Raw genomic sequence first — 14263 nt, 5'->3', positions numbered from 1 at the left:
GGAAGTTGTCACTCAGGATTTTATGGTACATTTTTCCATCCATTGTCCCATTGATGCGGTAAAGTAGTCCTGTGCCCTTAGCAGAGAAGCATCCCTAAAACATAATGTTTCCACCTCCCATGTTTGATACTGGGGACAGTGGTTCTTTGGGTCATATGCAGCATTTCTCTTCCTCCAAACATGGTGAGTTGAGTTAAGGCCAAAGAGCTCAATTTTTGTCTCATCTGACCACACACCTTCTCTCAATCACTCTCAGAATCATCCAGGTGTTCATTGGCAAACTTCAGATGGACATGCACAAGTGCCTTCTTGAGCAGTGGGACTTTGCGAGTACTGCAAGATTTTAAGCCATTACGGCATTATGTGTTACCAATGGTTTTCTTAGTGACAGTGGTCCCAGCTGCCTTGAGATCATTAACAAGTTCCCCCCTGTGTAATTTTCGGTTGATTTCTCACCTTCCTCATGATCCTGGATACCCCACGTGGTGAGATTTTGCATAGTGCAGCAGATCAATGCAGGAGAAAAAACAGAAGGTATCCAGCTCACCTGTTCCTTTTTTTGGAGACCAGCATAAATGACCGTGCACGGACCGGAGAGGAGGAAGCCAAGCTCCAAATTCAAAGGAAAAAGAGGAATATGGTCTAGCAAACAAGTCGATTGAATTTCTTCTTTAACAAAGTATAAATTTATTTGATCATGAATAAAACTTTATTATATCTGGCAGAAGTAGAGAGCTATACTTCTGTACTTCTGACAGACATAATGAAGTTTTATTCATGATCAAATAAATTTATACTTTTTTAAAGAAGAAATTCAATCGACTTGTTTGCTAGACCATATTCCTCTTTTTGCAGCAGATCAATGTCTATTGACAGTCATTTTGTATTTCTTCCATTTTCTTACTATTGCACCAACAGTTGTCTCCTTCTCATCAGTGTCTTACTTATTGTTTTGTCGCCCATTCCAGCCTTGTGCAGGTCTATAATCTTGTCCCTGACATCTTTAGAAAGCTCTTTGGTCTTGCCCATGTTGTAGAGGTTAGAGTCTGACTGATTAATTGAGTCTGTGGATAGGAGTCTTTTCTACAGGTGACAATGTAAGACAGCTGTCTTTAATGCAGGTAAGGAGTTGATTCCTCCAGCCCATCTCCTCATTAAGACCGGTGTGAACAAAGATTTACAGTTTACCTTTACAATATTCCTTCATTCACATTTTGTCCTCTGCTATGATTGAACTTGATGGACAAAAGTCTATGTTTAGTCTTTCTTTGTCGTGTATAATAATTTATTTATACAGCACATACACATAGAAATTCAGGGTTTTTTCCAGTTTTAGAAGATACAGCAACTATTATTCCTGGTATGTTTATAGAAAATACTTGTATGTCTAGTCTGTTTTATTCTTGGAATTTTGCTTCACTTTTGTCTTTGGGACAAAAGACTCTTTTGTCTGTATATTAGTAATATTCTAAACTTGTTTTATATGTATTTCTTTCACTCACTGGTTGCATTCCAGATAAAATATCGTAATGTTCATTATCATTATGGAAAAAGTCAGTATTGTCGTTAAACCCTGTTGTCTATGCAGCCAAGTTTTGCATTTACGTTTGTATATTTCTTTCTTGGTCTTCCAAGAGCCATAACTTTTTACATTTCTCTGTCCACATAGCTGTATGACAGCTTGTTATTTGTAGGACAAGTTGTAGTCTTGAATTACACCATCCAGTTTACTATACAATGTACCGAAAAATATGCAAAAAAACCACCCTAGTGTAATGAAATGTTAAAAAAGTGAAATTTCACTATTGTTTGAGTTTTGCTTTATTCTATGGCAAAACTGAAAAACAAAAGTGATGGATTCTCCAGGTCAGTACAATTATTATTATTATTATTATTATTTATTATTATAGCGCCATTTATTCCATGGCGCTTTACAAGTGAAAGAGGGTATACGTACAACAATCATTAACAGTACAAGACAGACTGGTATAGGAGGAGAGAGGACCCTGCCCGCGAGGGCTCACAGTCTACAGGGAATGGGTGATGGTACAATAGGTGAGGACAGAGCTGGTTGCGCAGTGGTCTACTGGGCTGAGGGCTATTGTAGGTTGTAGGCTTGTTGGAAGAGGTGGGTCTTGAGGTTCCTCTTGAAGCTTTCCACGGTAGTGGAGAGTCTGATGTGCTGAGGTAGAGCGTTCCAGAGTATGGGGGATGCACGGGAGAAATCTTGTACACGATTGTGGGAAGAGGAGATAAGAGAGGAGCAGAGAAGGAGATCTTGTGAGGATCTAAGGTTGCGTGCAGGTAGGTACTGGGAGACTAGGTCACAGATGTAGGGAGGAGACAGGTTGTGCATGGCTTTGTATGTCATAGTTAATGTTTTGAACTGGAGTCGTTGGGCGATGGGAAGCCAGTGAAGGGATTGGCAGAGTGGCGAGGCTGGGGAGTAGCGAGGGGAGAGGTGGATTAAGCGGGCCGCAGAGTTTAGGATAGATTGGAGGGGTGCAAGAGTGTTGGAAGGGAGGCCAGAGAGCAGGAGGTTGCAGTAGTCGAGGCGGGAGATGATGAGGGAATGCACTAATGTTTTTGCAGATTCTTGGTTAAGAAAAGCACGGATCCGGGAGATATTTTTGAGTTGTAGTCTGGATGAGGTGAAGAGGGCTTGGATGTGTGGCTTGAAGGATAGAGCAGAGTCGAGGGTCACTCCAAGGCAACGAGCTTGTGAGACTGGGGTGAGTGAGCAACCATCAAGTTTGATGGAAAGGCTTGTTGGAGGAGATGAGTGAGGAGGAGGAAAGACAATAAACTCTGTTTTGTCCATGTTAAGTTTTAGGAATCGTGCAGAGAAGAAGGATGAAATAGCAGACAAACATTGTGGTATTTTGGTTAGTAGAGAGGTAATGTCAGGTCCAGAGAGGTAGATCTGTGTGTCATCGGCATAGAGATGGTACTGGAAGCCGTAGGACTCTATGAGCTGTCCCAAGCCGAAGGTATAGATGGAGAACAGCAGGGGTCCAAGAACTGAGCCTTGCGGGACACCACCAGATAGGGGGCGAGATGAGGAAGTGGTGTGAGAATGGGAGACGCTGAAAGTTCGGTCGGTTAGGTATGAGGAGATCCAAGATAGGGCCAAGTCTGTGATGCCCAGAGATGAGAGAATCTGTAGTAGGAGGGAATGGTCTACTGTGTCGAAGGCAGAGGACAGGTCCAGGAGGAGGAGGATAGAGTAGTGTCGCTTGGCTTTGGCGGTTAGTAGATCATTGGTGACTTTGGTTAGGGCAGTTTCGGTAGAATGATGTGGTCGGAAGCCAGATTGAAGCCGGTCAAAGAGGCAGCAGGAGGAGAGGTATGAGGACAATTCAAGATGGACATGCTGTTCCAGTAGTTTTGAGGCGTAGGGGAGAAGGGATATGGGGCGATAGTTTGACACAGAGGATGGGTCAAGGGAGGGCTTTTTGAGGATGGGTGTAATAGAGGCATGTTTAAAGCATGAAGGGAATACACCACTTGCTAGTGATAGGTTGAAGAGATGGGTTAGGGCTGGGATGAGGACTGCGGTGATGTTGGGGATGAGGTGCGATGGGAGCAGGTCCAGGGCACAGGTGGTTAGATGTGATCTTGAGAGTAGAGTGAAGAGATTGTTTTCTGTCATGGTGGAGAAGCTGGATTTGGAGGAAGAGGGATGAGTAGCTATGATGAGGGGCTGTGGTGATTGTGGGCCAAAGCTTGCTCTGATGTTGTCAATCTTCCGCTTGAAGAAAGAGGCAAAGTCTTCAGCTGAGATGACAATTATGAGAATACCAAAATTGCATACATATTTTTTTTTAAGTGGTTAAAAATATTGGATAATTTTGAGTTGGTTTGTAAGGAGGTGTACTGACTGAAAAAAATAAATTTTTCGTTATGGCGTTTACCTAAAGGTCGGTAAATTAAATTTTTTTATAAATTATTTTATTTAAGGATTTAAGAAATAAAATATAACAAGTTCACCAAAGTATGGCCACATGATACATTATTCAGAGAAGACATTAAATGCCCCCATACATATTAGACTAATGTCGGCCAAACCCGCTGATATTGACGGGTTCACACGATACATGGTGTATATGGGAATCAGTAGACTAATGTCAGGGGAACTGTTGATCGCACATGTTCAAATTCAGTCTGCCGATCACATTGTTCTTGTTGATAGCAGGAGAGCTTGGACAAGTGAATGCTCCTGTGTATGAAAGTTGACTGGGATGACTGTCAGCCAAACAATCAGCCAAAGCATAATTAACCTGTCATGGTTCCACCTCCCTGTCCACATGGCTAGGGGGTGGAGCCTTCTTTCGGGCCTCACTTCCGGAGCTTGGATGCTTTAAATTCTGTCATCTCTGGTGAACCAGCATCAGCTATAAGCTTAGCACTGCTTTGCCTGTGATTGCTGGTCCCTGTAAGTGTTTCCTGATCTGTCCTTCCCCTGTGCTCTGTTTGTGTTTCGTCCCACCTCCTTACTTCCCACAATAGCCCCAGTCGTTCCCCCTTCTCCTACCTCCCCACTCGGTTGCTTCCTCTGGTACTGACCTTGGCCTGACCTCGACCCCACTTTTGCTCGTTCCTAAAGTCTTCTTTCTTATCGTACTGTGTATGACCTAGCCTGCCTGACCATCCCCTGCACGCCCCATGGCCTCTGTATTCTGGCTGACTCTGCAGGGCAGTGCTCCAGCACATACGATGTGTCCACCTCCATGCTGATTCAGCTCTGTGTAGTGTCTTTTCCTGCAGGGCTCCAGCTCCCCCTGGTGGTAGCCTGACATAAGCCGTTTAATATTTTTGGTCAGCTTACGAATGGTAACAGATGACTGAGAAAACCATGAATTCCACAATGAGGCTCTGAAGAATAATTAATACTTTTATAAGATGCATAGAAGTGCCACAGTCGCAATAACATATGAAAAAAACCAACATTCTCTTTTCCCACTCTTGACACACTGAGAGAAATACCGCAGAAGAAATGCTACCACAGGCCTTCTGTATCTGTTGTTTCAGGTGCTCCACATGCCAGATCCTGAATCTGCGGTATTGCTCTCGGTGTGTCAAGAGTGGAAGAAGAGAATCGCGGTGACAATTCAACACAATGGGCGCACTTTGAGCACATCATTTAGTGGGTTACTGTCGTTTTACCATGTCACAAACGTGTTAATAACTCGATAATAAATACAGCTACATTAAAAATGAGCACACCATTGTTTTTCTTGTGCAATTCTCTATGTGTTTGATGTGTCACCTGACCCTTTCCCATTGAAAAAATGAAAGTTGAATTCAAAATGGCGGCTTTGCAGATGGCTTTAAATGTTTGGCCCCTCCCATGTACTAATATGCCACAAATGGTAAGGTGATATCAGCAACCACTTCCATTTTATGGCCCACCCTGTACTTATCTGTATATTTACATAATTATAACTATATGAAAGAAAAATTATAGACTACATATATGCATGTATATATCATTACAAATACAATATACTTATTATATACACATGGTGTATGTATAAATATCTACTATAGACTTTCATTAGGTGCTGTATACACTTTGTGCAGAATTATTAGGCAAATGAGTATTTTGATTACATGATAATTTTTATACATGTTGTCCTACTCCAAGCTGTATAGGCTTGAGAGCCAACTACCAATTAAGTAAATCAGGTGATGTGCATCTCTGTAATGAGGAGGGGTGTGGTGTAATGACATCAACACCCTATATAAGGTGTGCATAATTATTAGGCAACTTCCTTTCCTTTGGCAAAATGGGTCAGAAGAGAGATTTCACGGGCTCCGAAAAGTCCAAAATTGTGAGATGTCTGACAGAGGGATGCAGCAGTCCTGAAATTGCCAAACTTTTGAAGCGTGATCACCAAACAATCAAGCGTTTCATGGTAAATAGCCAACAGGGTTGCAAGAAGCATGTTGGGCAAAAAAGGTGGAAATTAACTGCCCATAAATTGAAGAAAATCAAGCGTATAGCTGACTAGATGCCATTTGCCACCAGTGTGGCCATATTTCAGAGCTGCAACGTTACTGGAGTATCAAAAAGCACAAGGTGTGTCCTTCTCAGGGACATGGACAAGGTAAGGAAGGCTGAAAGATGATCACCTTTGAACAAGAAACATAAGATAAAACGTCAAGACTGGGCCAAGAAATATCTTAAGACTGATTTTTCAAAGGTTTTATGGACTGATGAAATGAAAGTGACTCTTGATGGGCCAGATGGATGGGCCAGAGGCTGGATCAGTAAAGGGCAGAGAGCTTCACTCCGACTCAGACACCAGTAAGGTGGAGGTGGGGTACTGGTATGGGCTGGTATCATCAAAGATGAACTTGTGGGACATTTTCGGGTTTAGGATGGAGTGAAGCTCAACTCCCAGACCTACTGCCAGTTTCTGGAAGACAACTTCTTCAAACAGTGGTACAGGAAGAAGTCGGTATCAGTCAAGAAAAACATGACTTTCATGCTAGACAATGCTCCATCACATGCATCCAACTACTCCACAGCGTGGCTGGCCAGTAAAGGTCTAAAAGATGAAAAAATAGTGACATGGCCCCCTTGTTCACCTGATCTGAACCCCATAGAGAACCTGCGGTCCCTCATAAAATGTAAGATCTACAGGGAGGGAAAACAGTACACCTCTCGGAACAGTGTCTGGGAGGCTGTGGCGGCTGCTGCACGCAATGCTGATCGTAAACAGATCAAGCAACTGACAGAATCTATGGATGGTAGGCTGTTGAGTGTCATCAGAAAGAATGGTGGCTATATTGGTCACTAATTTTTTGGGGTTTTGTTTTTGCATGTCAGAAATATTTATTTCTAAATTTTGTGCAGTTATATTGATTTACCTGGTTAAAATAAAGTGAGATGGGAATATATTTGGTTTTTATTACGTTGCCTAATAATTCTGCACGGTAATAGTTACCTGCACAAACAGAAATCTTCCTAAGATAGCCAAATCTAAAAAAAACCACTCCAACTTCCAAAAATATTAAGCTTTGATATTTATGAGTCTTTTGGGGTGATTGAGAACATAGTTGTTGATCAATAATAAAAAAAATCCTCTAAAATTCAACTTGCCTAATAATTCTTCACACGGTGTATAGTTTTCATTACACACTATTCATATGTAAGGGATAATGATGGGACATGTGACAGCCCTATCACTCCTGTGGATGTGGTGTGGAGTGTAGCGATGCTGCTGCTTTCCACAGATGAGTGTACAGATGGAAGAAGGAAAAGAGTTAACCTGCGGTGCCATGTGGGTTAAGAAGATGATCAATTGAAGATAAATTTTGATTTATTGTTCTACGCGGTTTGGAGTTTCGAAACGTCTTCTTCAGGAAGCAAAATCACTGAATTGTCACTGTGCATCAGTGTTTTCTTTCCTGAAGAAGTTCCAAAACACGTAGAACAATAAATCACAATTTATCTCAATTGGTTGTCTTGTTATATCAAACACAGCAGCGTGGGTTAACCTTTTTGCTTCTTCATTCCGTACACTGGTCCATCTACAGGGTCTGCAGCAACCATTGGGTTTTCCTTGCCCTTATAACAGTTGTGACTTACACAACTACCGCAGGTGAGTGATTCCCTGTAATCAGTTTATTCTGGTACCACCGGGATAAAACACTATTTGTGCTTTGTTGTCTTTTCTAACAATTTTAACTGCTTTCTACAGATGAGAGGAGCAGGGTCACTGCTATGTTATTTCCATTGCTGGAATGGAGGCTAGAAGTCAGCGCGAAGGCAGATAACTAACAGCCAATTAGTGTGCAGTGGGCGGTGCTGGGGCAAATTAGTGATAGCCAATGAATATGCAGTGGGTGGGCAGAGGGTGGGGCTGGGCAGATAACTGACAGCTAATTAGTGTGCAGTGGGCGGTGCTGGGGCAGATTAGTGACAGCCAATGAATATGCAGAGGGTGGGGCTAGGCAGATAACTGACTGCTAATTAGTGTGCAGGGGGCGGTGCGGGGGCAGATTACTTACAGCTAATGAATATTCAGTGGGTGGTGCTGGAGCCGATTAGTGACAGCCAATGAATATGCAGTGGGCGGGCAAAGGGTGGGGTTAGGCAGATTACTGACTGACAATGAGTGTGTAGTGGATGGCAGAGGGCCATGCTGGATACTGAGATTGGGCGGGGCCAGCTATGGCTGTGAGGTTAGATAAACAAGCACAGGAATCAAATTTGGTAAAGCTGCAGGTAGGCAAACTCTATTTTAATTCTCTATACACCAACCATTTTGCTTTATAGGGGAACAGCACACAAATACATACTCACACCACTATTTCCTCAAGGAAAAAACAATGTAAATAGTCCCATAGATATATATACATTATTTCAAAATTTAAAAAAAAACTATTGACAGTGTAATTTTTCAAGGGATCCACAGATAGGCCCCAATTATATCCACTTAGTAACGATGGAAAAAATTGATGACAAAGTATATTTTGGCAGGGATTCACAGTTATATCAGACTAACAACTTTATATTCCTTAAGTGCCAGTTATTTATGAAATATAAGTTTAATTCTACATAGTCAATAGTCTATATATTAGGCAGCATTCACTTGGGACACATAAAAATTACCACCCATGGGAGGCCATCAAAAATTGATAACAATCTCACAATACAATATTATTTACAAGTTGCCTATTCAGGCTAAACATTGCAGGTAAAATTGTTAATTTGAATACAAAAGCTTGTTTGCTGTTTAACAAACACCATGTGGTAATGCTGCCGATATAGTTATAAATGAAAAGACATTTGTGAGGATTTACCGTACTTCCTATGAATATGTGATGGTTTGATATAGAAGATTTTTAAAACATGATTATACCTAGGAAGAAGTAGCAGTTGGAATGTTCATAGTGAATAACGCGCATTTCCATCTTCTTCTTCAGGGGTGTTGTTTTGTATTCAATTTAACAATTTTACCTGAAATGTTTAGCCTGATTAGGCAACTTGTAAATAATATTGTATTCTGAGATTGTTATCAATTTTTAATGGCCTCCCATGCGTGGTTATATATATTATATGTGTCCCCAGTGAATGCTGCCTAATATATAGATTATTGACTATGTAGCCATTAAACTTATATTTCATAAATAATTGGCACTTCAGGAATATAAAGTTCTTAGTCTGATATAACTGTGAATCCCTGCCAAAATTTACTTTGTCATCAATTTTTTTCATTGTTACTAAGTGGATATAATTGGGTCCTATCTACGGATCCCTTGTTTGGAAAATTACACTATCAATACAGGGTTTGGTTTTTTTTAATTTTAAAATAAAGTATATATTCTGTGGGAATATTTAGCGCTTGTTTTTTCCTTGAGGAGATAGTGGTGTGAGTGGGTAAGCAAACTGGCTGCAAACAATAAAGTGAAATACAGAAGGAACAAAAGGTATAAACATTTTTTTTCTCTATAGCGTTGTTGTATATCACAATACAGCACCACCGATTGGCTTAAAACATTTCTTTATATAAAGGTTTGGTAAATATCTACATATAGTAGGAATTATAAATTTCATATTTCCCCCTTAATTCTATTATATCAGTACTGTAAGGTATAATGCTTCTGTATTTGCAAACTGTATTAATGTCAGTTCACTAGGGAAAAAAATGAAAAGAATTTAGCAATTGGAGATAAACGTTGTTGTTCAGTGCATTCTCTGAGCTTAAGTTCTGTTATTAGCAGGATCACGCATCATTACCATAGGATTCAGCACTCTTGTGTGAGAAAATGAGCCAAGCTTGAAAAACTGTATTTCACATTTGCTGTAATACATCTGATATGTCTTGGTTGAAAATATGTAAAGAATGCAGTTAGACTTATCTAGGATGAAGATACAGAATGAATAATTTGGGAAGTGACAAAAGCCTCACGTTTGTGTCACTTAGCCAGACGTTTTATTTTATTTAAATGGAACCTGTCACCTGTCAAAATGCTATAACCTGAAGATATGGAGTCAGCCTGCAGCTTAATAGTATATTAATCCTGTCTGTCGCCTGCACATTGAACCCCGCTGCCGGGAGGAAACTAACTTTACTCCTCCCAGCAGCATTCGGGTTTCGATTACATGGGAGGTACCGGCATGGGGTCAGTCACCGCTCTGTGTATAGAGAGCGGCAGCTGTAACCACACCCCCAGTATTGACTCAGAGGCACTGATCATTAGTGAAGGCTGTCAGTCAGTGCGGAGGGGCTTGGTTACAGTCATCGCTCTCCACGCCAACCCACGTCACCACCCTGATAACTGAAACCGGAACGCTGGTTTATTTCCTCCTGGAAGAAAGAAAAAACTGGCCACTTTTAATTTGGTGAAAGATCCTCTTTAAGGAGTTGTTCAAAGTTGCAAAGTTTCTTTAATCAAATGTTAGAAATGCTACAAAAATTTTGTTGTAAATTAGGTCAGCACAAAACAATGAGTTAATTCATGCAACATAAAGCACTGATAAAATTACAGCTAATAATAGTCAAATTGTCTCTCTAGGAAAGGACACAAACTCTAGCGCCACCTATTGGAAGTAGCAATCCTAAAAGTCAAAAGTGGCCTTTTAACAAGCCTTTTCATATGACCTAGGATATATGCCACATCAGAATCCCAATTTGCAGACACGGTGTTTCGGGGTTATTGCCCCTCGTCAGTGCAAAGTGTGGGTAACTGATCTGGCGTTTGAGAAGCTTTGTGGGGACCATGGGGGAAGACTATTCTCCTTAGGGAGACCTGACAAACCAGTCTGGCTGTCAGTGGTGAGGGGACTTATAGCTGCAATGCCCCTCTGGGAATTACTCAAATTGTCTCTCCAGGAAAGGAGACAAACTCTAGCGCAGCGCCACCTATTGGAAGTAGCAATCCTAAAAGTCAAAAGTGGCCTTTTAACAAGCCTTTTCATATGACCTAGGATATATGCCACATCAGAATCCCAATTTGCAGACACGGTGTTTCGGGGTTATTGCCCCTCGTCAGTGCAAAGTGTGGGTAACTGATCTGGCGTTTGAGAAGCTTTGTGGGGACCATGGGGGAAGACTATTCTCCTTAGGGAGACCTGACAAACCAGTCTGGCTGTCAGTGGTGAGGGGACTTATAGCTGCAATGCCCCTCTGGGAATTACTCAAATTGTCTCTCCAGGAAAGGAGACAAACTCTAGCGCAGCGCCACCTATTGGAAGTAGCAATCCTAAAAGTCAAAAGTGGCCTTTTAACAAGCCTTTTCATATGACCTAGGATATATGCCAGATCAGAATCCCAATTTGCAGACATGGTGATTCAGGGTGATTGCCCCTCATCAGTGCAAAGTATGGGTAACTGATCTGGCTCATGAGAAGCTTTGTGGGGACCACGAGGGAAGACTATTCTAATAATAGTGAAAGTAGTCACATTGAACCCCGACCCCAGCACATTTAGAATGAAGATGACTGTTCTGTTGTAGTACCTTGTGGGACGCTACATGACTATTTTCACAGTACTTAGTTGCGATGAAGCATGAATTGCAGTCTTCACCCTTTCACCACCCGACAATTTTCCATTTTCAATTTTTGTTTTTCCTCCCCTTCTTCAAGGAGTCATAACTTTTTTTATTTTTCCATTTACAATGATAGTTTATTTGCGGAACAAATTGTTCTTTTGAATGAAATCATTATTTTTACCACATAGTGTACTAGAAAAGAGGAAAAAGAAATGTTTTCTCATTTTGTCTCTCATAGTTGGGGTTTACCTATGATGTCAATTACAAGCATCTAATTGACAATAAGAAATACTAGTGGGGATGTTTAAAGTAGGTTTTACAACGTGCAATACAAATCCCTTTAAAATTCAGTTTATTAGATAATATTAAAATCGCCCAGGTGATTAACCCAAAAACTCAAACAATAAATTGATATAAAATAGAAAGCTCATATAGATCAGGGGTAGCCAAAGATCGTAATATATGTAGGCAGATATGACAATAATATAATAATACCAATACAGTACACACATCTATACTGTAGTGACCCTAATATGTCACTGTGTCTGGCTCTGCTTATCAACGGAGGGTATGACACCCTAACGTAGCTGGGCACCCCCGTTCCTCGACAGCTGACCCTCACTCTCCCTAAAACAAGCCCTACCAATTAATGATAAATACTGTACCTAATAATTTTCACAACTAACAGGAGTTATGGTGCTCCATAGTTAGTCACACTAGAGGATCAATACCTCAATATCAATAAACAAGGTACAGAAAACAAACACCTGTTGCCACAATATGCTCACTGTATAGTGCATTACAATAGAAACTACATTTTTCTCAGTTTTGCAAAGGAAAAAATGGCAAAAACTGTGGTATAAATAATGCTCTTTCTTCTCATCCTAACCTCTTCTATTTGCTTTGCCCCTTTCTCCTAAGTTGCCTTACACTGTCCTGTCCATGTCTTCTTGGTTTTATTGAAATGTATAAAATAATATTTTTATTTTCCAAAGTGTAAAATTAAAATAGTAAATTAAATAAGAGAATGATGAAAAAAATTACTTTTTTAATTTATTTCCTTCCTCTTGTCGAAGAAACTAGTTTATAATTTGATGTCTGATGAAGGTTGGCAGTGTACAAATATTCCAACTCACCTTCTAAAATGTTCTGAACGAAAACGTGTGATTGTCTTCTATACCCACTAAGTCATCTACTGTACTCTGTTTCTCGAAAACAATTTGATACAAATGACCCTTTAACTTTTAGACAATAGGATGTATCATGGATGGACCCGATTCCTCCATTGTGAAATACATGTATGTGAGAAATGATGGCAAGGTCTCAATGTGGATGTCTACGTATGTCTAACTTTCTCTTTGCTTGAGTGCCTAAATTCGGATCAGACTAACAGCTGTTTCTGTTTCGGAAAACTCAAAAAAGGCGCTCTGTAGAAGACTTCTTAGTTGAGAGCTGAAGTGGGTATGAAATTATTACAGAAGTCATGAGATTTCAGTTCATTCATGATAATCCCGTTAATTCAATTTGCCAAAGTTCAGCATCAAGCAGACGTTCTCACAATGTGATCGTTTTAAGTTGATTGAGTCAAGCCCTCACAGTACAATGTTAATTGAGCTCTTTTTAGATTTTCTTTGCAATTTTTCTAAATTATGACCCAAACATTAGTTTGATGACAATTGTTCATGGTGTGTAAATATAATTGGTACGCGTGAAGCTCAAGTAGTGTGTGTAGAAGTTTAATTGTTTGTGGTGGTGTTGGTACGTGTCCTGCTGCCTGCTGTTGTGAATGGCCTCTGTTTCCATACATTTTATAATCACTAGCTAAATATAGACTTCTGACTTCAATTTGAGCTAAGTGGTCGTTACTGTTGGCAGTATTGAACAGTGCGGCATTGTGTTCCTCTACTTCCAAACACTAATGCTAGTTTAATAGAACAGGTTGCCTAACTTACAGTGAATTATGAAACTTGTATAATCAAACTTTTATCCTTGTTGATAGTGGCACCATTATTACAATTTCTTTATTGTCAGAGCACACCACTGTATATAGAAGTTATTGTATGTAAATACACAGGTCATATAATCTCTGGAAATCTCTACAGGTCTGTCCAGATCTCTAGATCAGAGGTCCATTCCTCTGTATGTATAAATATAGAGTAAATATTGTATATACAGGATCAGGATCCCTCAGCTATTGCTTAGCTGAGATGTTTCTGTTGCACATTTTTTTTTGTATTTTTAGGGCACAACTAATCAAGACCAGTGTTGCGCAGGCCAGTCTTGATGGGGCACGTGCTGGAGTCAGATGCTTCTGATTCATGAAGACGTGCATGCCTCTTCATGATTCTAGACTTTCTGTGGCATGCGCCTCCATTATCTACATCAGAGTTTAACGCTCCAGTCAGGTACTGGAATTAGATTTCTAGCATATGGAATTCCAAAGCTCATCATGAATTAGACGATCTGTGACTTTTCCACTTCAGTCCTACCCCAGGTTTACCCATTTTGTCAGAGCTGGGAGAAAAAAAGCCAAAAAAAAAAAATCGCAAAATTTAGAAGCAATTCCAATTTGCACATACTGCATTCTCCAGCAGGAATACAGAGCCTCAGAATTCGGAGCCTAATCCTGTCATGATGCCTCCGATGGCACTGACAATCCACAGATTCGTAGTCAAATGTTAAAGGCAATATATAGTAGTAGGGGAAGGGAAGTAGGTGGTTGCAGGAGCTGATTCTCTAGTCCAGCTATATGTACTGG

General features: G+C 40.5%; 1 protein-coding gene across 2 annotated transcripts in view; it reads left to right on the top strand.

Moving 5' to 3' along the window:
* Window positions 1-14263, top strand: part of SLIT3 (slit guidance ligand 3) — an 878603-nt gene that overhangs the window by 97935 nt on the left and 766405 nt on the right. The gene's annotated exons all lie outside the window — the stretch shown is intronic.

This window comes from Anomaloglossus baeobatrachus, chromosome 4 (genome assembly GCF_048569485.1).
Source record: "Anomaloglossus baeobatrachus isolate aAnoBae1 chromosome 4, aAnoBae1.hap1, whole genome shotgun sequence".
Taxonomy (NCBI): domain Eukaryota; kingdom Metazoa; phylum Chordata; class Amphibia; order Anura; family Aromobatidae; genus Anomaloglossus; species Anomaloglossus baeobatrachus.
The sequence above is the reverse complement of the archived record's forward strand: the minus strand, read 5'-3'. Positions and strand labels throughout refer to the sequence as shown.